General features: G+C 47.2%; 1 long non-coding RNA gene across 2 annotated transcripts; it reads left to right on the forward strand.

Moving 5' to 3' along the window:
- The first annotated feature begins 3,892 nt into the window (after positions 1–3,892).
- Positions 3,893–15,301, forward strand: LOC127484481 (uncharacterized). 2 transcript variants are annotated; one of them, XR_007911520.2, is made up of 3 exons: positions 3,893–4,689; positions 5,959–6,098; positions 6,980–7,507. It is a non-coding gene; the product is annotated as an uncharacterized lncRNA (long non-coding RNA). The 2 variants fall into 2 exon arrangements; XR_007911519.2 differs by lacking the exon at positions 6,980–7,507 and adding an exon at positions 11,317–15,301 and having other exon boundaries at positions 3,900–4,689.
- Positions 15,302–24,216: the final 8,915 nt, after the last annotated feature.

The following is a 24,216-nucleotide window of genomic DNA, read 5'->3' on the forward strand; positions in this document are numbered from 1 at the left end:
TGTCCACTCTGCCTGTCCAAAAAAAAAAAAAAAAAAAATGCTTTAGTGCCTGAGAGTATTTTTTTTTAAAGATTTTATTTATTTGAGAGTAGAGTTACAGTGAGAGGGAGAGACAGAGAGAAAGGTCTTCCATCCACTAGTTCACTCCCCGAATTGGCCACAACGGTGGTCCCTGACCGCTGCTTCTAAGCCTCATTATAGCCCTGGAAGGGATCTGCAGAGCCTAGCAGAATCCTGGTGTTTGTTATTTTTGTTGGACCCAGATAACATCTCTGTCCCCAGAGCCACCCCCCCACACACACACACACAGTATCCCTAAAGCAGGAGAGCCCCTGACTGGCATAGGGACTGCAAGTCCTCAGGAAGCCCTGAGTGTTTGCTCTCTCACCTCTGTGGTAGCTGAGACCGCCAAAATGAAGTCATTTCCAAGCCCCAAAATGATTCCTTATTGCTGTGCCACACGACTTTATTCTCTTAGCTTCTCTTTGCATCCATCCTCCCACTCTCCCCTGCTGCTAGGGACAAAGCCTTTTCCTGTACCTCTCCCTGCCTGCCCTAGATTCCGCATTCTAAAGGTATGTTTAGGAAGAGATATTGCTTATCCTGGCTCAGCAGGGAAAGAAACCCATGCCTCCTGCCGCTCCAGCTAGGTCTAGAATTAATCCCTTGCCTCTTCTTTCTCCACTTTCACCCCAGCTGGCTAAATCAAGCAATAATCCTAGCAGGGAATTTCAGGCTATTTGCGATTCCCCACCCCTGAGTCCCCACCCTCACACTATGTTTAGGGAGGAGAGAGTAAAGCCCTTGGATCAGAGTAATCTCTTTCTAACCCACTTCCATTCCCAGGGATTACCTCTGCAGGTGGGCGGGGGGGGGGGGGTGTCGGGGCGGGGTGAGGGGACAGCAGAAATAAATCCAACACCTTAGTGCTGGGAATGTGGGGAAGCAGCTCCCAGAGTGTCCATGGAGGGCAGTGGCATAGAGTCCCAGGAGCCTGGGATCCCCTTCTCCTATGCAGGGATACTAAGAAAGGGCCCACCAACTTGGAAAACAATGCCTAGGGTAGTGTTTGGCAAACATGGATATTGAATGAAAGAATGAAGTGTGTATGAATTGTGAGCAGATGAAGGCAAAAACAATTCCCCAGCTATACCTGCAACTCTCGTCCTCATGTGCACACCAATTTATGACTAAAATTAATCAATCAACAAACTAGGAAGTGTGAAACAGAGGAGAGAGCACCAGATTGGGAGGCAGAAGATAGGGGTTCTAGTCCCATCATTGGTGATTTGCCCTGTGGCCTTGGGCAAGTCACTTCACATCTCTGATCACTAATTTTTCTCATTAAATAAAAGTAACTCAGGGCAAGTGTTTGGCATAGTAGTTAAAATACCACTTGGATGCCCACATCCCATATCAGAGTCCCTGGGTTCAAGTTGCTCTGCTTCTGATTCCAGCTTCCTGCTAATGCACATCTTGGGTGGCAGTGGTGATGGTTCAAGTAATTGGGTCTTTTTTTTTTCTTCTGACAGGCAGAGTTAGACAGTGAGAGAGAGACAGACAGAAAGGTCTTCCTTTTCCGTTGGTTCACCCCCCAAGTGGCCGCTATGGCCGGTGCACTGTGCTGATCCAAAGCCAGCAGCCAGGTGCTTCCTCCTGGTCTCCCATGCGGGTGCAGGGCCCAAGCACTTGGGCCATCCTCCACTGCCCTCCCAGGCCACAGCAGAGAGCTGGCCTGGAAGAGGAGCAACCGGGACAGAATCCGGCGCCCTGACCGGGACTAGAACTCGGGGTGCCGGTGCCGCAGGTGGAGGATTAGCCAAGTGAGCCGTGGCACTGACCAAGTAATTGGGTCTTGACACCCATACGGGAGTCCTGGAATGACTTATGGGCTTCTGACTTTGGCCTGACCCAGCCCTGGCTATTGCAGGCATTTGGGAAGTAAACCAATGAATGGAAGATCTCTCTCTCCCTCTCCTCTCACCCCCATGTCGATTTCTTTCTGTCTCTTTGCCTTTCAAATAGATAAATAAGTAAAATAAAATAAAAAGTATCTTTCTAGAGCCTTAAAAAGTCTACAACTCTATGAGATGTATAATTGAGTTCCTATAAATAATGCACAAAGGCCTTGGCTTATTTACATACAGACAATAACTCTTTTGGGGGTCCCATCTGAGCCACGTGCTTGGCATGCATTTTCTCATCTGTATTCCTTCCTTCCTCTGCTCCTATGGACTCTGACATACAAACATGGGTTTTTCAGCTGGCCATTCTTTCAGTTTGCTCCCCAGTGGCTGGGTGAGGGCTTCCTTCCCAACTCTTTGGGGTTGAAGCCAGGGAAGCTGTGTGAATGCAGAAAACTTCCACTAGAGGGTACCAAGGCTGCGCTGGGAGCTCAGATGGCAGGGAGCCTGCACAAACCCAGCAATTCCAGGATTTTTAAATACCTCAGTTGAGAGATTCTGAGATTTCCATTCATTGTTCATTACCTGTTCTGCTCCTTAGAGGGCTTAAGAAGTCTACCCTTTGGGATCATTTTGATTTGATTTGACATCAGATCAAAGGCAACTTGATATAATGGAATCCAGGGAGGCTCTGACAACACATCTTATTTTTTATAATTTTTATTTGAGAAAGAGAGATATATTTAATTCAGTGGTTCTCTCATCCCAAATGAGATGCAATGGCCAGAGCTGGGCCAGGTGGAAGCCATGAGCCAGAAACTCAGTTTGGGTCTCCCACACAGGAATCAGAGACCCCAGTACTGGAGCCATAATCTAGAACCTCCCAGGGTGCATATTAGCAGAAAGCTGGACTTGGCAGCAGAGCCGGGACTCAAACCCAGTATTCCAATCTGATATGGATCTTGCTCCACTATTTCCAGACTCTGTAAGCAAATTAATTAAATCCTGTGTGTTTTACTGTACCCATCAGTGAAATGGGGATCCTAAAACTTACCTCGCAGAGTTGCTGGGAATACTAACTAAGATCATATAAGGAAACATGTGAGTGGTAGACTGTTTTGGCACCGGAGGATATTTCTAAGACCTGCCCCACACTGGGAATCAATGTGCTGAGGAGAGAGATGGATTGCCAGGAGCTGAAGATGTCAAAACAAGCCATGGGCCTTTAGCCATTTGCTCCTGAATCTTGCAGGTTGGCAGATAGGAGATGAGGCTGTTGGGTATGCATCAACCTGTCCTTTGGTCATGTCTTATCACCTGCAGCAGCCTGTCTGCCTCTCTCGTCTCCCCTTTTCTTTCTTTCTTTTTAAGTTCTTGTTTTGTTTTGTTTTGTTTTTTAAGATTTATTTTATTTGAAAGAGTTACAGAGAAAGGTCAGCCATTTGGGTTCACTCCCCAAATGGCTGCAACAGCCGGAGCTGGGCTGATCTGAAGCCAGGAGCCAGGAGCTTCTCCGAGGTCTTCCCACATGGGTGCAGGGGCCCAAGAACTTGAGCCATCCTCTGCTGCTTTCCCAGGCACATTAGCAGGGAGCTGGATCAGAAGTGGAGCAGCAGCGATATGGGATGTGGCACTGCAGGCAGGGCTTTAACCCACTGCTCCACAGCACCGACCCCTCATCTGCCCTTTTCTTACTGTTTCCTTGAAGGTGACTTTAGTTTCTACTTGCTCTTCACCTTCTCCATGAGAAGTCTTGTATTTGCCCCGTGCTCTCTGAAGGAGTCTGTCTGCCCCTAGCTCTGCTCTCCCCTGCTCCTCTCACCTTGCCTGCTGTCACTGCTGGGGTGAAACCTACCATCTGTTCCAGACACTGAGCAGAGGTTTGGGAACCGGGAAGGGACAGCGTGTCCAGGGCTTGCGTGTCAGTAGACACGTTACAGCTGTAGGGCAAACCAGGGTGAAACCACAAGCCCGCAGCTCCAGGGCAGGCAGCCGGAGGCCCGCCCCTCAGCTCCTCCACTCTCTCACCCAGAGAGTTCCTGGCAGGAGTGGCAGAGGTTGGTATCGAGTCCTTGAGCCCTGACTCATTCCCTGGCCTAGTTGGGTGTTACCCAGCTGTCTCCCAGCCTGTCATCCCAGACCGAGGACATGGAGATGTTCATGCCCAACTGAGGCTCCTAGCCACAGACAAAGGGTTTACAGTCCTGGTTTTATGTGCCACCCAGAAGGTTCCTGGGCTATAAAATGGACAAGCTCATCTTACATAGCTATGCTGGGAGACTGGCTGTTTTCCAGATTCCTTTATAGAAACAATCATGTCTGGCTTTCTCCAGAAAGAATAAAATCATTATTTTATTTTGCTTGGGTAGGGGAAGGGGCCTGGGAAGGTGGGGTAGGCATGGGAACATTGAGCCAGGAAATGAGCAGGCCGTTATCACATCATGAGTCAGGGGCCTATCTGGGGACACAGCTCAGGCTTCCTAACCCCACCCCGAATTCCATTCTCTCTCTCAGTCTAGTGGCTTACGGACTAAGTAATGTTCTGGGCTTTCTGGACTCTACAGAAGTTCTTCCAACTGCCAAGTTCCCGAGGGTTCAATAGGAAGCTGATTGTATTGTGCTCCTGGGCTTCCTATGTGTCCCTTGCGCTATTTGTCCTGTGGAAAATGTGAGCTCTGTGTCTCTTACCTCCCAGACAGGTTGTCAGAAACATTTCGGAGTTATCTGAGATCCAAAGAAGAGCAGCGAGGCGGGCTGTGATCCTGAGGTTAGATGGCAGAGACAAGTGAGTCCGTTTTTAAATCGTTTGTTAGTGTTCAAGGTGCTGATGTGTTTGGAATCACCCAATCAGTGGGTGCTGGAAATTTTGTTGCCTTCTCTGTATTCAAAGGGGCCAGTCCCTCCCTAATGAGGGTCATGCTTCCTAAAGACATTAGTTGGTTTCCAAGAAAACAGATTTTAGCTTTATCCCTTGGCAGAGAGAACAGAATCAGAACTTTCTCGTTGCCAGAACCTCCCATCTGGAAGGAAAGAGAAAGAGCTGCCGAGTTTCCATTAGGGCTGCCGAAAAGGGAGGAAGGGAGAGTGAGCCACAGGGAGAGGAGGAGAAAGCTGCAGGACTGGAACCCCAGGCTCCGCGGTCTGAAAACACGCGATCCGGCAGGCCTCGGACTCTGGCCTCGCGTTTCCACACTTGCCTCCCCGCGTGTGATCGCGCACCCTGCCTGTCTCGCCGTGGGGTTTCCTGCTGCACCTCCCCTCCACTCTTGAGCTCTCCCTGGGAAAGTTTCCCAGACGGCTTCTTCCTGCTTCTCAGATTGTAGGATTGCAGAGGGAGAAGAAGCTGTCCACAGACAGACTCTAGGGGGACCAGGGAGCCTCCACAATGGAATGTCAATTTCAGTACACACTTGCACCTCCAGCAAGAAGGCCTGTAGCTTCCATCAGGTTCCCAAAGGCCGCTGTGATCGACTCCCTGTCCTGGAACCTGCGGCTCAATGCTTGTCATGATGAGGCTGAAAGCAGAAATTAATTGTGGAACCTGGGTCATTGCTTCCATTTTGTATATATATTTACATTTTTATTTACTTTATTTGAAAGGCAGGGACAGAGAGACACACACAGAGATATCCTCCATCCTCTGGTTCACTCTCTGAATTCCCACAAGAACCAAAGCTGAAACAGGCTGAAGCCCAGAACTCTATAGGTCTCTCATGTGAGTGGCAGGGACCCGAGTTCTTGAGCCGTAGTCTGCTGCCCCCCAGGGGACACATTAGCAGGGAGCTGGGATGGGACGCAGATCTGGGACTCTACCAGGCAATCCCATGTGGATACGAGTGTCCCAAGTGGCACAAAACTACACCAAACACATGTCCTACGGCTTTAATTTTTTAAAATAAATGAAATAAAGTGTGTATCACAATAAGGATATTAATTAATTAACATTTGATTCAAAATGTATATGTAACAGTTTTTTTGATGTTACATACATATAAAATTAAAATCCCTGGCCCCATTCATTTAATACGTATTTGTTGTATTTACCCTGTGACAGATATTGTTCTACTCTCAAGGATACAAGGATGGAAGGTCTATCTTTCTGGCTCACAAGCAGCTCACATTTAATCAGAATGGGACTGAATACACAAACAATTGCAAAAGAATGCTGAGAGCTACTACAGAAGTAAGCACAAGGTAATTGGTGGCGCAATGGAGAGAGTGACAGACCATTTGGGGAATTCAGGTGGGGCCACATTTGAGTCTGGAGAATTGAGTAGGAATTTGCAGAGTGCCAAGTAGGCAAAGACACAGCAATGCAAACCATCTGGGATGTCCAGGTCCCCTAATTGGTTTGGTGTGTTATCCCCGAACCTTGGGGGTCCAGCTGGACAGCTTGCAGATGCAGCCTACATCACAGGGAGTCTCCCACAGTCTCCCCAGTAGATTGTCACCTATCTCTGCCTGGGCTCTTTCAGTGACAGGAACCTAAATCCTCATAGGGCAACTTATTCTGCTTCTGAGTATCCGGTTGTGACAAATTCCTTCCTATGTGGATGTAATATTTACTTCTCTCTTTCAGCCAATGATTCTTGTTTGCTCTCTGCAGCATTACAAAAAGAATCTCCATCCTCTTCTATTAGGTTGAACCTAATGAACCTGTCGTTTTCTAGATCATAGCAGTCAAATATTGGCAACTTCATGTTGTTGACCTTAAACTTGATCAGCTATTTGAGGATGGCTGTTGTTCATCACCATGGTCTTCTCTTCTCCATCGTTAATATTTCTAAATTGCATAACGTTTTTTCTCACTTGGATAAGTTACTAGATCCTTTCCTAACATGATCTCTCAGTAGGCATACATTAATTCTTCAATATGTGTCGTAACTGGCACAGCCAGAACTGGTTAGTTCAAAATGTAGTGAGACATGATCTCTCTGGATCTGACATGTGCCTTGTCAAGAAACTGTGACTGAACTGGGTTTGATGAGACCTAAACCTTTTTCACATAAAACACTGTGAAGCCAGTCCTGCTCCTTCCTGGGCAATTGATTTTTTTTTTTTTTTTTTTTTGACAGGCAGAGTGGACAGTGAGAGAGAGAGACAGAGAGAAAGGTCTTCCTTTGCTGTTGGTTCACCCCCCAATGGCCGCTGCAGCCAGCGCGCTGAGGCCAGCGCATCACACTGATCCGAAGCCAGGAGCCAGGTGCTTCTCCTGGTCTCCCATGGGGTGCAGGGCCCAAGCACTTGGGCCATCCTCCACTGCCCTCCCTGGCCACAGCAGAGAGCTGGCCTGGAAGAGGGGCAACCGGGACAGAATCCGGCGCCCCAACCGGGACTAGAACCTGGTGTGCTGGCGCCGCAAGACAAATAATTAGCCTACTGAGCTGCGGCGCCGGCCATGATTTTTTTTTTTTAAACCTTAATGTGCATCTTCACTTTATCAGTGTTGAATTTCTTCTTGTTGATGTTGACACTGTTCCAATCTGCTCAATGATTTGACTGCATTGTAAACATATACCAAAGCATGACACTGTACTACAGAAGATATACAATTACTGTTTGTCAATTTAAAACTTTAAAAAATTTCAAAAGATCATTTGCAATCTTGTGTCTGTCATCTATCCTTTCTCAACTATATCATCATCTAAGTTGTAGATTATTTTATAATTTTTATTTATTTATTTTATTTGAAAGGGAAAGAGAGAGAGAAATATCTCCCATCTGCTAGTTTGCTCTCCAAATGCCCACAACAGCTGGGTCTGGGCCAGACCCAAGCCAGGATCCCGGAGCTCAGGATCATCCCATACAGGTGACAGGAATCCAATTACCTGAGCCATCATCTGCTGCCTCCCGGCTTGCACAGTAACAGGAAGCTGGAATCATTTACAGAGCCAGGACTGGGACCCGGACACTATGATATGGAATGCAAGTGTCTCAAATAGTGTCTTTTTTTAAAAAAGAATTTATTTTATTTATTTGAAAGACAGAGTTACAGGGAGAAGTAGAGCCAGAGAAAGAGAGGTCTTCCATTCTGTTGGTTCACTCCCCAGTTGACCACAATGGCCAGAGCTGAGCTGATCTGAAGCCAGGAGCCAGGAGCTTCTTCCAGGTCTTCCACGTGGGTGCAGGACCCAAGAACTTGGCTCATCTTCTACTGCTTTTCCAGGCCATAACAGAGAGCTGAATTGGAAGAGGAGCAACCAGGACTTGAACTGGTGCCCGTATGGGATGCCGGTGCTGCAGGTTGGGGCTTTAACCCACTGCGCCACAGCGCCAGCCCCCAAATGGTGTCTTAACTTAAGAGTTAAACACTACTCTTAAGTTATAGATTAAAAAGAAAAAATGTTTACTAGAACAATAAGGCTTCTTTCTTTGTTAGTATTGATATCTTTTTCTTTATTTTTTTCGAAAGTTTCTAAATGGCTTATTTTTTAAGAAACTTATTAATACATTAGATTTTCAGGGTCACAGAAAATGCATAATAAACACAACACAATTTCCATGAAATCTGTGTTGGAATCAATATCTTCATAACCCATTGAAAAGTCAGTTAAATAGCTACGTAACAGGGGCAGGTGTTTGGTGCAGAGGTTAAGTTGTTAACCTCCACTTGGGGTGCCTGCGTGCCAAATTGGGAGTGCATGGTTTGAGTCCCAACTCCACTACTTCTGATCCAGCTTCCTGCTAATACTCAGTGGGATGCTGCCGGTGACAGCTCAGCTACTACCACCCATGCAGGAGATTTGAATTGAGTTCAGGTCCCTGCAGGCGTTTGGAGAGTAAACCGGAAGATGGACAATCTCTATTTCTGCCTTTCAAATTAATTAATTAATTAATTTTAAAAATTAAAGGAAGAAAGCCATTTAACTATGTGTTTAATTGTAAGGGCAGAGAAGGGGGTGATCCTTTCGTGCCTGTCATGAAGAGCCATGGACCTTATAACAAAAGACAGGTTAACAGGAGAAAACCACAACAAACTTATCAGCTCAGAGTTTTATGTGACATAGGGGCTTTAGATGAAAGACGCAAAGATCCAAGAGTGACTTATCCATTTCCAGACTTATGTTCAGTGTGGCATGGACAGAGATACAGACAAAAAGGACATGATGTAATGGAAATAGACTGAGGGGCGTCTGGGAACCAGCAGGGCCTGTCTGTTCAGATTCTTGTCCTCTTCGTAGCATTCCTTCTTCCCAGGGATGGGCAGGGTCCATGCTTGAAGGGGAGCTTATGCCCTACAATCACACAACGTAGCTTAGAGGAATTCTTTAAGGCCAACTTACACAAGAAGGTAGGGAGAAGAGTGACACTTCTAGCTTTGTGGATGGTTTTGGGGAATAGGGACTCTTGTGTCTGTGACCTGCCCTGGAGGGGAGCAGTCCTAGTTTCTGTAGCTTGGCTCAGAGGAGCATGAGCAGCTAAAGACAGGAGGGCAGAAGAAGGTCAGAGAGAAACTCAGCTTCCGAGGTCTTCTTTTTGGAGTTTTTTTTAATAATTTTTTTTTTGACAGGCAGAGTTAGACAGTGTGAGAGGAGACAGAGAGAAAGGTCTTCCTTCCGTTGGTTCACTCCCCAAATGGCTTCGCCGATCCGAAGCCAGGAGCCAAGTGCTTCCTCCTGGTCTCCCATGCAGGTGCAGGGCCCAAGCACCTGGGCCATTCTCCACTGCACTCCCAGGCCACAGCAGAGAGGCGGACTGGAAGAGGAGCAACCAAGACAGAATCTTGCGCCCCAACCAGGTCAACTGGGGTGCCGGCGCCACAGGCGGAGGATTAGCCTAGTGAGCCGCAGCGCCAGCCATTTTGGAGTATTTTTTACTGAGCCCCTGCATGACCCACAATACACAGGCTCCTTCTCTTAGCAGCATCTTCCTGCCCCTTGACTACCTTTCTCTGGTTTGCCCCTGGCCCATTCTGCCAACCAGACCCGGCCAGGCGCAGCAGAACTGCAGCTCTGTGGAGGTGAGCCACAGGCCTGCTGTCTTAAAAGAAGTTGTCAAGGACCTCCCAGTGTGGGTCCCTGACCCACTGTCAGGCTGACCCTCCCTCCAGCACTGCTGAGGGGGGCTTTGTGATTCTCCGACTGACCCCTCTGACCCCTCTGCAAACATGGTGCCTCTGTTGCACTCTGGCCTGGTGCTCAGTGGTTCCCCCTGCCTAGGACAGAACTTCCTATTGCTTCATAAAAGATACATATTTGCTTCTGTTTTTTTGTAAAGGAAGTATCATCAAGGAACACTTTTTTTTTTTTTAAGATTTATTTATTTATTTGAAAGTCATAGTTACACAGAGAGGAAAGGCAGAGAGAGAGAGAGAGAGAGAGAGAGAGTTCTTCCAACTGCTGGTTCACTCCCCAGTTGGCCACAATGGCCTGAGCTGTGCTGATCTAAAGCCAGGAGCCAGGAAGGAGCTTCTTCCGGGTCTCCTGTGCAGGTGCATGGGCCCAAGGACTTCTACTGCTTTCCCAGGCCACTGGGAAAGAGAGCTGGATTGGAAGAGGAATCAGCGTCCATATGGGGTGCCAGCGCTTCAGGCCAGGGCATTAACCCAGTGTGCCAGAGTGCTGACCCCAGAACACTTTCTTTTTATTAAAAAAAATTATTTATGTATGTATTTGAAAGTTAGAGTTACACAGAGAAGGCAAGGCAGAAAAAAAAAGGTCTTCCATCTGCTGGTTCACTCCCCAGTTGGCCGCATTGGCCAGAGCTGCACCAATCCAAAGCCAGGAGCCAGGAACTTCTGGGTTTCCCATGCAGGAGAAGCGGCCCAAGGACTTGGGCCATCTTCTGCTGCTTTCCTAGGCCATAGTAGAGAGCTGGATCGGAAGAGGAGCTGCTGGGACTCAAACCGGCACCCATATGGGATGCTGACACCTCAGGCCAGGGTTTTAACCCACTGCACCACAGTGCCAGCCTCAAAAGATACATATTTGAATAACTCTGCCTGAACCTTTTTAATGGCTACATATTATTCCATTGTATAGATATAGTACACTGATAGACACTTAGGTGGTTTCTTTCTTTTCTTTTCTTTTTTAAATGATTTATTTATTTATTTGAAAGGCAGAGTTACAAAGAGGCTGTGGCTGAGAGCAAGAGAGAGAGAGAGAGATCTTTCAACTGCTGGTTTACTCCCCAAGTGGCTGCAGTGCAGGGCAGTGGCTTTACCTGCTATGCCACAACACTGACCTCTTAAGTGGGTTCTAAAGTTTTGGTATTACAGAGAAGGATATCATGAAACTGCCAAGTGCAATGTAGAGTAAACTCCTGGAAGTAGAATTTTAAAGTTCATGATATGTACCTTTTTATTTTGATAGATTTTGTTAAATTGCTCTCATTTTACTTGAGTAGTGGTTTAGATTCTTAGCAACATAAATGCTTTCAAATTAAATATACCTGTTTTTTCTTTTTACAGACATCTTGATATTCTACTACTGAAAAAATTTAAATTACTTCGTTTAAAATATTTAATTTATTTGAAATGCAGAGTAACAGAGAGAAGGAGAGAGAAAGAGAGAGATCTTCTATCTCCTGGTTCACTCCCTAAATGGCCACAAAAGCCAGTGCTGGGCCAGGCCAAAGCCAGGAGCCAGAAGCTCTACCTGGCTCTTCCATATGGGTGGCAGGGCCCCGAGTGCTTGGGCCATCTCCCACTGCTTTGCTAGGCACATTAGCAGGGAGCTGGATTGGAAGAAGAGCAACCAGGATTCAAACCAGTGCTTTGATGTGGAATGGCTTAACCTGCTGTGCTACAGTGCTGTACATTGATTCTTATTTTTCCCATCTCCCCTTTTTAGTTCTTCTTCTTATCTTGTCTCAAATTTCTTCCGACCCTGAAGTCCAAATTCTTCTCACTCATTTATGAAAAAATAATTCTGCTGTCTCTAGCCTCTTTTACTTAACTTGCAATGCAAACCTTACCATAGTCAACCAGCTGCCATCCAAAAGCCATCTTTCTTGAGGCTGGTGCTGTGGTGGAGCAGATACAGTCACTGCCTACAGTGCTGGCATCCCATGTGGGCGCTGGTTCAAGTCCCAGCTGCTCCACTTCTTCTTTTTTTTATTTATTTATTTATTTTTTTTTAACAGGCAGAGTGGACAGTGAGAGAGAGAGACAGAGAGAAAGGTCTTCCTTTTGCCGTTGGTTCACCCTCCAATGGCCGCCGCGGCCGGCGCGTTGCGGCCGGCGCACCGCGCTGATCCGATGGCAGGAGCCAGGAGCCAGGTGCTTTTCCTGGTCTCCCATGGGGTGCAGGGCCCAAGCACCTGGGCCATCCTCCACTGCACTCCCTGGCCACAGCAGAGAGCTGGCCTGGAAGAGGGGCAACCGGGACAGAATCCAGCACCCCGACCGGGACTAGAACCCGGTGTGCCGGCGCCACAAGGCAGAGGATTAGCCTAGTGAGCCGCGGCGCCGGCCCCAGCTGCTCCACTTCTGATCCAACTCTCTGCTATGCAGAAGCAGTAGAAGATGGTGCAAGTGCTTGGGCTCCCCACCTACGTGGGAGACCCGGAGGAAGCTCCTGGCTCCTGGCTCCTGGCTTCAAATTAGCCCAGCCCTTGCAGCCATTTGAGGAGTGAACCAGCGAAGGGAAGACCTCTCTCTCTGTCTCTCTCTTTCTCTCTCTCTCTCTGCCTCTGCTTCTCTGTAACTCTGACTTTCAAATAAATAAATAAATGTTTTTTTAAAAAAAGCCATCTTCCTCAGTAATAACAATGTTGAGCCTGAACATGTATGAGGGAGCTTCAAAAAGTTCTTCAACTGAGTATTATGGAAAACCTATGCATGCATTTCCAAATTTTTTATACCAAAATGAACTCATATCAACTTGATTTGAAAGAGACAGAGAAAGAGGACTTCATCCACTGATTCATTCCCGAAATGGCTACAGCAGTCAGGGCTGGGCCAGACCAAAGCCAGGAGCCAGGAGCTCCATCTGGGTCTGCCACATGGGTGGCAGAGATCTAAGTACTTGGGCTGTCTTGCTCTGCCTTCGCAGACACATTAGCAGAAAACCGGGACTCAATCCCAGCTCTCTGACATGATACATGGGTGACTTAAGCAGCTGTTGAGCCCACTGTGCCTCCGTGCCCATCCCAGGTAAGATGGCCGATGCCGCGGCTCACTAGGCTAATTCTCCGCCTGTGGCGCCAGGACCTCGGGGTTCTATTCCCGGTTGGGGTGCTGGATTCTGTCCTGGTTGCTCCTCTTCCAGTCCAGCTCTCTGCTGCGGCCTGGGAGGGCAGTGGAGGACGGCCCAAGGAAGCACCTGGTGGCCATTTTGGGGGTGAACCAACAGAAGGAAGACCTTTCTCTCTCTCTCTCTCTCTTTCACTGTCTAACTCTGCCTGTCCAAAAAAAAAAAAAAAAAAAAAAAAAGGAATGAGATGATGTTGAAGATGAAGCAGCATCCACATCCATTTGTGAGGAAAGAAAAATTCATCTTGTTTGTGCCGTACTTGAAGAGGATTGATAATTCACAGCAGAAACAATAGCCAGCACCATCAACACCTCCATTGGTTCAGCTTACAGGGTCTGACTGTAAAGTTAAAATGGAGAAAACTTCCTTCTCGATGGGTGCCAAAACTGCTGCCCAAGATAACTTTGGAGAAAAGCGTAGCTTTAAATGGAAATGTAAACCAAGTGGGATCAAGACCCTGAAGCATTTAGCATTACCAGTATGATCCTGAAGAAAAAGCACAATCCAACTGATGGCTACCAAGAGGGTCCAGGCACAGCCAGTGCAGACCAGCCAAGAGCAAAAGGCCGTGGCAGCAGTTTTATGGGCTGTGCAGACATTTTCTCACTGACTTTCTGGAAGGCCAAAGAGTGATAACATCTGCTCATAGGGGAGTCAGCCAAATACTCAGGAGGCTTCACCAGGGTCCTTCTCCACCCGATGATGCTCCTGCTCGTTGCTCTCATCAAAGGTAATTTTGGGGCCTGGCACTGTGGCATAGCAGGTAAGGCCGCTGCCTGCAGTGCCAGCATCCCATATGGGCGCCAGTTCGAGGCCGGCTGCTTTGCTTCCGTTCAGCTCTCTGCTGTGGCCTGGGAAGGCAGTGGAAGATGGCCCAAGTCCTTGGGCCCCTGCACCTCCGTGGGAGACCTGGAGGAGGCTCCTGGCTTCAGATGGGCCAAGCTCCGGCCATTGTGGCCATTTGGGGAGTGAACCAACAAATGGAAGACCTTTCTCTCTCTCTCTCTCTGCCTCTACAGCCCCGTAGCCCTGCCTTTCAAATAAATAAATATTTTTAAAAAGGTAATTTTTGAGAATTTTGATGGAAATCATTAGGCACTCAACTTTCAGTCCTGCTGTGGTCCCTTCTGACTTTGTTTTGTCTTCTAATCTCAGAAACAGTTTAAAGGGCACCCAGTTTTCTCTAGTTCATGTAAAAAAATACTACACGGACGTGGCTGCCTTCTGAGGACACGCAATGAGTCTTTCAGGGATGACTCAATGACTGGTGTCTTGTTTTCAGCAGCATCCTGGACTTGATAGGGATGATGTTGAGAAATAAACTTTATGCTTTATTTTTATAGTTTAACTCCATTTTCCACAAACTTTTTTTTTTTTTTTTTTTTAATTTGGAAGGCAGAGAGACAGAAAGAGAGAGAGGCCTTCAATTCACTGGTTCACTCCCTGCAACAGCCAGGGTCAGGCCAGGCTAAAGCCAGGAGCTGGAAACCCAATCTCAGTTGCCCATATGGGTGGCAGGGACCCACGGGACTGAGCCCTCACCTGCTGCCTCCCAGGGTGCGCGTTAGCAGGAAGCTGGCATGAAGAGTGGAACTGGGAATTAAACCCAGGGACTCCAACGTGGGACACAGTTTCCACAGACTTTTTGAAGCTGTAACTAATATGATTCTTTCAACAGACACACAGATTAGTTTATACAGGTCTCTATTAAGTTCGAATCTAAATTTCTTTATTCAGAATGTATTTATTTGAAATTTCATTATTAAAAATGTATTTATTTGACAGAGAGTCCCCATTTGCTGGTTCACTTCAAAATTGCCCACAACAGCCAGGACTGGGCCAGGCTGAAGGCAGAAGCCCGGAACCCAAACTGGTTCTCTCATATGGGTGGCAGAGACCCAAGTCCTTGAGCCTTCACCTGCTGCCCTCCAAGACACACTAACAGGAAGCTGGAATCAGGAGCTGAGAGGAGCCGAGACTCTAACCCAGGCATGTCAATGTGTCCGCATCCCAAGTGGGTCTTAGGCCAAATGCCCACCCAAACCCAAGTTCCTTAGTGATTTCTACAATATAATTCAGGCTGTGGTCTCTACCCTGATCCCTACCTAGCCCTCAGCCTGATCCTATTAACATCTCTGCCCTACAAAAGGACCTGCCTCAGCGCAGGAGGAAAAAAAAAAAAAAAAAAAAAAAAGCAAATTCTAGGAGCACCTTTGCCTGTGGCAGAGGAGAAAGTAATGTTGTGGGATCACAAATAGATGAGGGCCCTCAGTCCAGTCGCTGCTGCGCAGGTGTACTGCCTCCCTGTTCTGGCCCCTGGGTGGGTCGCTGCTTCAGGGAGGAAGCAGTTGCCTTAGTCAGTTGAGCTTTGCCCGGAACCCAGCACACTGTGAAATTCAGAAGGCACCCAGGCCAGTTTAGGCAAGTTCTATCCAATCAGCATTTATGGAGTCCTAACAGTTGGTCAGACTGTGCTGGTGGAAGTATAACATAAACAAGTGCTATATTTTAGAAACGGGGATAAGCGCTTCCATTGCCAGTTACTTCAGTGTGATAGGTGCCCAGGTGGTTCGAGTCCTGAGGGTATTGTTTGGAATGAGAGCTATCGGAGAAAGGGAAAAGGAGAGTAGGAATAAGGTGCTTGTTCCTGGGGGTTTTGATTTTCAGGAAACCACGCCGATTAGGAATGAAACGACCCTATAAGGGTCGCTGGCAGCAGGGAGGGGCCTTCATGACACCTCAACTGCTGGTGAGTCCAGTAGCTGGCTTGTTTACCTGGCGTGGTGGCGGGCAGGAAGGTTAAGGGCAAGGAGCAGTCAGGAGCACTTCCCAGGCCCCTGAGGGGCGTGGCCGTGCTGTGCTGTGGCTGTGAAATGCCAATCTCTGCTTGTTGCTGGCAGCTTTTCTGGAAATTGTTATGCCAGCTGGTGATGGGAAATCGCCGCGCTCGCGGGCGACTGCAGCCGGTGCTCTGCCTTCAGGCTCTCACCTGAGCCGCTGCAGCTGCTGTGGAGAGATCTTCCTCTCTCTTGCTCCTTTAATAAAGTCAGGTTTATTGTTTTGCATTGTTTTTTTCTTTTTTGAGGTAGGAAGGAAGGAAGGAAGAGATTCATTTTCCAAGAGCAACAGTAAGCAAGCCATGTCCTCAGCGTTAACCAGACGGCTTCTTGCAGGCTAAAAAGGCCTGGACTGGACACCCAGTCAGCAGAGAGCCAGCTTCTGGGTTTAGCTCTGTTCCAACTTACTGTGAATTAGGTTGGGAATTCACAACCTGTCTGTATGTCCAGTTTTTGATTGGTGCTGTGGGAATGATAAATTCTTGTCTCACAATGACATTATGCAAAAGGAAAGAAAGGAGTAATTAACATTGGAATACTAGGAAATAGTACTAGATAGATTTATTTTTTGCTAACTGTTTCAGAAAAGCAAGAAGGAAACGGTTGCTATGCTGTTTGTATTTTATTTTTTATTTATTTTAAAGGGAGCAAGACAGAGAAAGAGAGAAACTTTCATCCACTGGTTTACTCCACAGATGCCCACAACAGTCACCCCAAAGCCTGAAACTCAGTCCAGCTCTCTCATGTGGGTGGCAGGGACCCAAGTGCCTCAACCATGACCACTGGCTCCCAGGGTGCACATCAGCAGGAAGCTGGATTGGAAGCAGAGCCAGGACTCTAACCCAGGCACTCTGATATAGGCTGTATATGTCCAAAGCAGTGACTTAACCCCTAAATGGAACGCCTGCTCTTGACATGCTATTTTTCAATGAATGTAGAGTGTTGCTAAGTGGCCTCTCTTGAGTAACTTCCTCCTCTTAACTGGGACAGAAATCCTGGCCGTTGACAGAAATGGAGAAGGGCCAAAACAGAACCTAACTGTTCCACAACTTCTGGTTCTCAATGGACTCCACTCAAGCATTTGGTTTTGTTTTCAAAGCCAAGTTGTTAAAATATGGACTACTTCTTTTTTTTTATGATTTATTTATTTGAAAGTTAGAGTTACACACAGAGAAGGAGAGGCAGAGAGAGAGGTCTTCCATCTGCTGGTTCACTCCTCAACTGCTTGCAACAGCCGGAGCTGCACTGATCCGAAGCCAGGAGCCAGGAGCTTCTTCTGGGTCTCTCACATGGGTGCAGGGGCCCAAGGACTTGGGTCATCTTCTGCTGCTTTCCCAGGCCATAGCAGAGAGCTGGATCAGAAGAGGAGCAGCTAGAACTCGAACCAATGCCCATATGGGATGCCAGCACTGCAGGCGGTGGCTTTGCCTGTTACGCCACAGCACCAGCAAAATATGGGCTACTTCTAATGAAGAGCATGCTAATGAGGAACTATGGCTAATACAAAGAGAAAGGAAAGGCAAGGGAAAAAATCTACTGATGAACAATAAGTGATCATAAAATCTGGAAATATAGGTGAATATACACAATGAAAGTCTCATGAATATTATAATTCATATATTCAATAATGCTGTGTGATAGAGTCAATATATTGTTCATTAGAAATGCTTAATTCAATGTACGGAACCAAAGCAAAGCTAATGCAGACTTTCTGTCAATCCCTGCAAATGAGCTTGAGATGCTTTGTCTTAGATTGTTTATCTTTGAGTCTCATCAAATAAACCTATTACCCAAGAAGAAATAACCAAGTGGGTTCAGTGTGTAAAAAATGACTAGGACAGGGCCAGTGTTGTGGCACAGCAGGTTAAGTGGCAGCCTGCAGCACTAGCATCGTGTATCAGAGCGCCAGTTCGAGTCCTGGCTGCTCCATTTCCAACCCAGCGTCTGGCTCATGTGCCTGGGAGAACAGATGAGGACCCAGTCTGGGGCCCCTGACACTCACGTGGAGACTCAGATGGAATCCTGGCTGCTGGCTTTGTCATGGGCCAGCCCCAGATCTTGCAGCCATTTGGGGAGTGAAACAGAGGATAGAAGATCTGTCTCTCAACCTCTGTCTCTCCTCCTCTCTCTGTAACCCTGTCTTTCTAATAAATAAATATTAAAAAAAAAAAAGAGCCCTAGTATCAATGTTTCCAAGCTTTATGACTATCTTGTAGCTTCTACAGAAATGAACATAAAGAATAGATAGAAAGAGAACAGTGAAGATTCTAGAGAAAGAGGAGGAAAAAAGAAATACACAGAATGTGATCATGGAAAGACAAATAGGGTGGGCTATGGAGGGTAGTTTATCCAATTCCAGGGGATGAAGACATATACTGAGAGAGGGAGGGAGGCAGGAAAAGTGGGGGAAAAGGAGGGAGAGAGAGAGAGATTCTTGGGAAAAGAACACCATGTATCCAGAGGAAAGGTTGGTAAGAAAGCTTAGAAAGGTGGGTCAGAAAAGAAAAGCTGTTTTTAAGGGGAATTCTCTAAACTCCTCCAACTTTTGAATGCAGCTCTTTTGCCAAAGGTGATAGACTTGAGAATAACAACTTTTTCCATAGAAAATTAGCAGAATAATATAAGAGCTGGATGGCCGGCGCCGTGGCTCAATAGGCTAATCCTCCACCTTGCGGCGCCGGCACACCGGGTTCTAGTCCCGGTTGGGGCGCCGGATTCTGTCCCGGTTGCCCCTCTTCCAGGCCAGCTCTCTGCTATGGCCAGGGAGTGCAGTGGAGGATGGCCCAGGTGCTTGGGCCCTGCACCCCATGGGAGACCAGGAAAAGCACCTGGCTCCTGGCTCCTGCCATCGGATCAGCGCGGTGCGCCGGCTGCAGCGGCGGCCATTGGAGGGTGAACCAACGGCAAAGGAAGACCTTTCTCTCTCTGTCTCTCTCTCTCACTGTCCACTCTGCCTGTCAGAAAAATAAAAAAAAAAAAAAAAAAGAGCTGGAAAGAACTTCGAAGATTATCTAGTCCCGGGGCCAGTATTATGGCGCAGTGGGTTAAGCCATTGCCTGCAATGCTGGCATCCCATATCAGAGTGCTGGTTCAAGTCCCAGCTGCTCTGCTTTCAAGCCAGCTTCCTGCTAATGCAGCAGCAGATGGGACGAGTATTTGGGTCCCCACCACCCACACCCACGTGGGAGACCTGGATGGAATTCCTGGCTCCTGGCTTCGGCCTGGCCTAGCCCTGGCTGTTGAAACCATTTGAGGAGTGAACCACGGGATGAAAACCTCTCTTGTCTCCCCCTCTCTTTCAAATAAATAAATATTTCTTAAAAAAGATTATGTAATCTCAAGCCTTGTCTTACAGATGAAGAAATAATAGTGTGGGAGGTTCTAGAGGCAGATACAGAAGGAGGTGGCCTTGTTGGGAAGCCGGGAGATTGTGATGACCACCAAGGAAATAATTTCTTTTAATAGTTCTTTTTTTTTTTTTTTTTTTACAGGCAGAGTGGACAGTGAGAGAGAGAGACAAAGAGAAAGGTCTTCCTTTGCTGTTGGTTCACCCTCCAATGGCTGCTGCGGCCGGTGCACCAAGCTGATCTGATGGCAGGAGCCAGGTGCTTCTCCTGGTCTCCCATGGGGTGCAGGGCCCAAGCACTTGGGCCATCCTCCACTGCACTCCCTGGCCACAGCAGAGAGCTGGCCTGGAAGAGGGGCAACCGGGACAGAATCCGGTGCCCCGACTGGGACTAGAACCCGGTGTGCCGACGCCGCAAGGTGGAGGATTAGCCTAGTGAGCCGCAGCGCCGGCTCTTTTAATAGTTCTTAATATTAATTAAGGAAAACAGGTGATGGCAACTCATCTCTCTTGAATGGGCTGAGTTGTGCACCATCAGTTGGGGAAGAGCAAAATGGGAACTCAAGCTCTGTTCCTCTTTTCTTGTCCCAGCCATCCTGTGGGTGCAGTTACGTCAGCCTTGAGGTTTACCCCAGAGTTGAGGAGGGAAGAGTGCCTGTTCTGAGTCAGGGTGTCCTGGGCTCTGGCACTGCCTCTGCCATAGGCCAGCTATTGAAATCCTAAGCAAGTTCAATAATCCATGCATTTCTGTTTCCCAAAATGGAAATAATAACATCTACTTCATATGCTTCTTGGGAGAATAAGTGAGAGGATACAAAGTATAAAGGGCAAAGCAATTCACCAAAGCAATGAAAACAGTCAATATGAAAATGCAGTTCCTGGGGCCATGCCTGTGGCCTATCGGGCTAAGCCTCCACTTGTGGCGCCAACATCCCAAATGGGCACCGGTTCATGTTCTGGCTGCTCCTCTTCCAGTCCACTTCTCTCTGCTAATAGCCTGGGAAAGCAGTGGAAGATGATCCAAGTGCTTAAGCCCCTGCACCCAAATGGGAGTCTCGGAAGAGCTCCTGGCTCTTGGCTGTAGACAAGCCCAGCTCTGGCTGTTGTGGCCATTTGGGGAGTGAATCAGCAGATGGAAGACCTCTCTCCGTGTCTCCCTTTCTCTGCCTGTAATTCTGCCGCTAAAATAAATAATCTTAAAAAAGAAAATGTGATTCCTAATCAGGAATCAAAATAATGCACAATAAACAGCAATGAGATACCATCTACACCTACCAAAGTGGTAAAGATTGAAAGAAAAGAGAGGTGGGTGTTTGGCGTAGTGGTTAAGATGCTGGTTCATTTCAGAGTGCCTGGGTTCCAGTTCCACCTCTACTTCCTGTTCCAGCTTCTTGCTAATGCGAATCTTGGGAGGCAGCAGGTGATGACACAAGTACTTGGGTTCCCACCACCCACATGGGAGACCCAGATTGAGTTCCTGGCTCCTGACTTTGGCATGGCCCAGCCTGGGCTGTAGTGGGCATTTGAGGAATGAACCAGCCGCTGGAAGAACTCTGTATGTCACTGTCTCTGTCTCTCTGTCCTTCAAATAACTTAAAAATATCAAGATAAAAGAAAACAAAGTATTGGAGGGTGTGGAAGCAGATATTCTCCTATGCTGTTTAGAGGAGTGTAAGTTGGTACATTTCTGCAGGTCTGTTGGCAATGTGTATTGAGAGCCTTAAAAATGTTCACACTCTTTGATACCGGGTTTTACTTCTAGATATTTAGCCTAAAGAAGCAATCATGTTGGGGGGGGGATGTATTTATAGTTTGTTCATATAGCTTCCTTACGTGATAGAAAAAAATGGAGTAAGCACAAGTTTTCACAACCTTCCTCTCTCCAACAAAATAAGAATGCTTTAGGGGCTGGCGCTGTGGCTCAGCAGGTTAAAGCCACAGCCTGCAGCTTTTTAAGGGTCTGGTTCAGAGTGGCTTCACATTGTCCTACATCTGAGTTCTGTGCTTTCAATATGGTTTGTCCCCTCCAATAGTCATATTGAACTTTGATTGCCAGTGTGGTGATGTCGGGAAGTGGGGCCTTCAAGAGGTGATTAGACAGGGAATGGGACTGATGCCTTTCTTGTGGGAGTGGCTTCAATTCTTGTGAGAGCAGGTTGTGATAAATTGGGGCTGTCCCTCATGGTTTGTCTTTTTCATATGTGCCTGTTTACCCTGCCACTTTCTGCATGAGTTGAAGCAACACAAGGCCCTCACCAGAAGCCAAGCAGATGTCAGCCCCATGTCCTTGGTTTCCCAGCCTCCAGAACCATAAATCAAGATAAATCTCTGTTCTCTGTGACTTACCCAGTCTCAGGTATTCTGTTATGGAAAACAGACTAAGTCAGTGAGGTATTAATAGAAAGGAGAAAGAAGAAAGGATTTTTTTTTTAAGATTTTCTTTATTTGAGAGGTAGAGTTACTGACAGATAGAAGGAGAGACCAGAGAAAAATGTTCCATCCACTGGCCCACTCCCCAAATGGCCTCAATGGCTAGAGCGGGGCCAATCCAAAGCCAGGAGCCAGGAGCTTCTTCCCGGTCTCCCATGAGGGTGCAGGGGCCCAAGCACTTGGACCATCTTCTACTGCTTTCCCAGACCATAGCAGAGAGCTGGATCAGAAGAGGAGCAGCTGGAACTAGAACTGGCGCCCATGTGGGATGCCTGCTCCATTGGCGGAGGTTTAGCCCACTATGCCACAGAGTTGGCCTCAAGACTTTTTTTTTTTTTTAAAGATTTATTTTTAGGGGCCGGCACTCTGGTGTAGTGGGTAAAGCTACTGCCTGTAGTGCCGGCATCCCATATGGACGCTGATTTGAGACCTGGCTGCTCCACTTCTGATCCAGCTGTCTGCTATTGCCTGGGAAAGCGGTAGAAGATGGCCCAAGTCCTTGGACCTCTGCACCCACGTGGGAGACCTGGAAGAAGCTCCTGGCTCCTGGCTCCGGGCTTTGGACCTGCACAGCTTCAACCATTGCAGCCATATGGGAGTGAACCAGTGGATGGAAGACCTCTCTCTCCCTCTCTTTCTCTCTGTTTGTGTAACTCTGCCTTTCAAATATTTATTTTTAATATTTTATTTTATATTTTAATATTTTTAATATTTATTGTTTTTAACTTTAATGAATATAAATTTCCAAAGTACAGCTTATGGATTACAATGGCTTTTCCCCCCTAGAACTTCCCTCCCACCCTATTATTTTCAAATATTTATTACAGGGGTAGGGAAAGAGAGAGAAAGGAGAGATCTTCTATCCAGTGGTTCATTCTGCAGATGTTTACGATGGCTGGGATTGTGCCAGGCCAAATCCAGGAGCCTGGAACTCCAGCTGGGTCTCTACCATGTCATAGTGCAGCAAGAGGACCCTCACTAGACACTCTTGGGCTTTCCAGACTTAAGGCCTGCAAGCTAAATGAACCTCTTTTCTTTGTAAATTACCCAGCCTTGGAATTTTGTTATCGAAACAGAAAGTGGCCTGAGACACCTTATATAAGTGTTGAGCACGAGCCTACTTCCTACAAGGCCTCCTGCATGCTTACTTCCCTGTGCGCTGCTACCATGGGAACCCAACCTGGGACAATGTTCAACAGGAATAAGCATCAAGGAAATGCAAATTGAAACCATAATGAGGTGTCATTTCACATCCACTAAAAGGCAAAAACAGACTAACAGCAAATTATAATGTGGAGAAACTGGAACTCTCATGTGTTGACAGTAGGAGGTAAAATGGTAGAACTACATGGGAGAATTAATTGTTTGGCAGCTTCTTACAAAGAATACATTTAACCTTTGACCCAGTAATTGCATTCCTAAGTATGTACATAAGAGAAAAAGAAGACATTTATCCATAAAAAGACTAATACAGGAATTCTCACAGGTGGCCTTAGTTATAATAACCAAAAACTGGAAATAATCCAAAGGTCTGTGAATAAAAGAATGGATAAATAAATTGTGGTGTAGTCATATAATACTATTCAGAAAAAAAAGGAATAGACTACTGACACACACACACACACGTCATAGATAAAGAACAAAAACATACTGTATAAAAAGAAGTCCTCCACTAACACACCTCATATCAAATGATTCCATTGATACAAAATACGAAAGTAGGCAGAACAAACAAATTGATGGTGATGGAAAGTAGTTGCTTGGGTGAACAGGAGTTGTGGGTGGAGACTAACAGGAAAGGGCCACGAGGAAACTCTCTGGGGTTTGGAGAGGTTTTGAGTGGTAATTACACAGTGGTTACAATTGTTATTAGTCATTGACCTGAACACTTCAGATTTGCCCACTTATTATTGCATGTAATGTATTGTATGTAAATTATTCTTCATTAAAAGCTTATACATGGAGCAGGCATTCTGGAGCAGCGGGTTAAGCCACCACTTGGGATGCCCACATCCCATATCAGAGCGCTGGTTCCAGTCCTGAAGTGCTAGTTGGAGTCCTGGCCCCTCTGCTTTTTCTTTTTTTTAAATTTTTTGACAGGCAGAGTGGACAGTGAGAGAGAGAGACAAAGAGAAAGGTCTTCCTTTGCCGTTGGTTCACCCTCCAATGGCTGCTGCGGCCGGTGCACCAAGCTGATCTGATGGCAGGAGCCAGGTGCTTCTCCTGGTCTCCCATGGAGTGCAGGGCCCAAGCACTTGGGCCATCCTCCACTGCACTCCCTGGCCACAGCAGAGAGCTGGCCTGGAAGAGGGGCAACCGGGACAGAATCCGGTGCCCCGACCGGGACTAGAACCTGGTGTGCCGGCGCCGCAAGGTGGAGGATTAGCCTAGTGAGCCGCAGCGCGGGCCCCCTCTGCTTCTGATCCAGCTCCCTGCTAATGCCTCCTGAGGCAACAAGATGAGGGCTCAAGTCTTTGGGCTCCTGTCATCCACCTGGGAGA

Source organism: Oryctolagus cuniculus, chromosome 17 (assembly GCF_964237555.1).
Source record: "Oryctolagus cuniculus chromosome 17, mOryCun1.1, whole genome shotgun sequence".
In the NCBI taxonomy this organism is placed as follows: Eukaryota; Metazoa; Chordata; class Mammalia; order Lagomorpha; family Leporidae; genus Oryctolagus; species Oryctolagus cuniculus.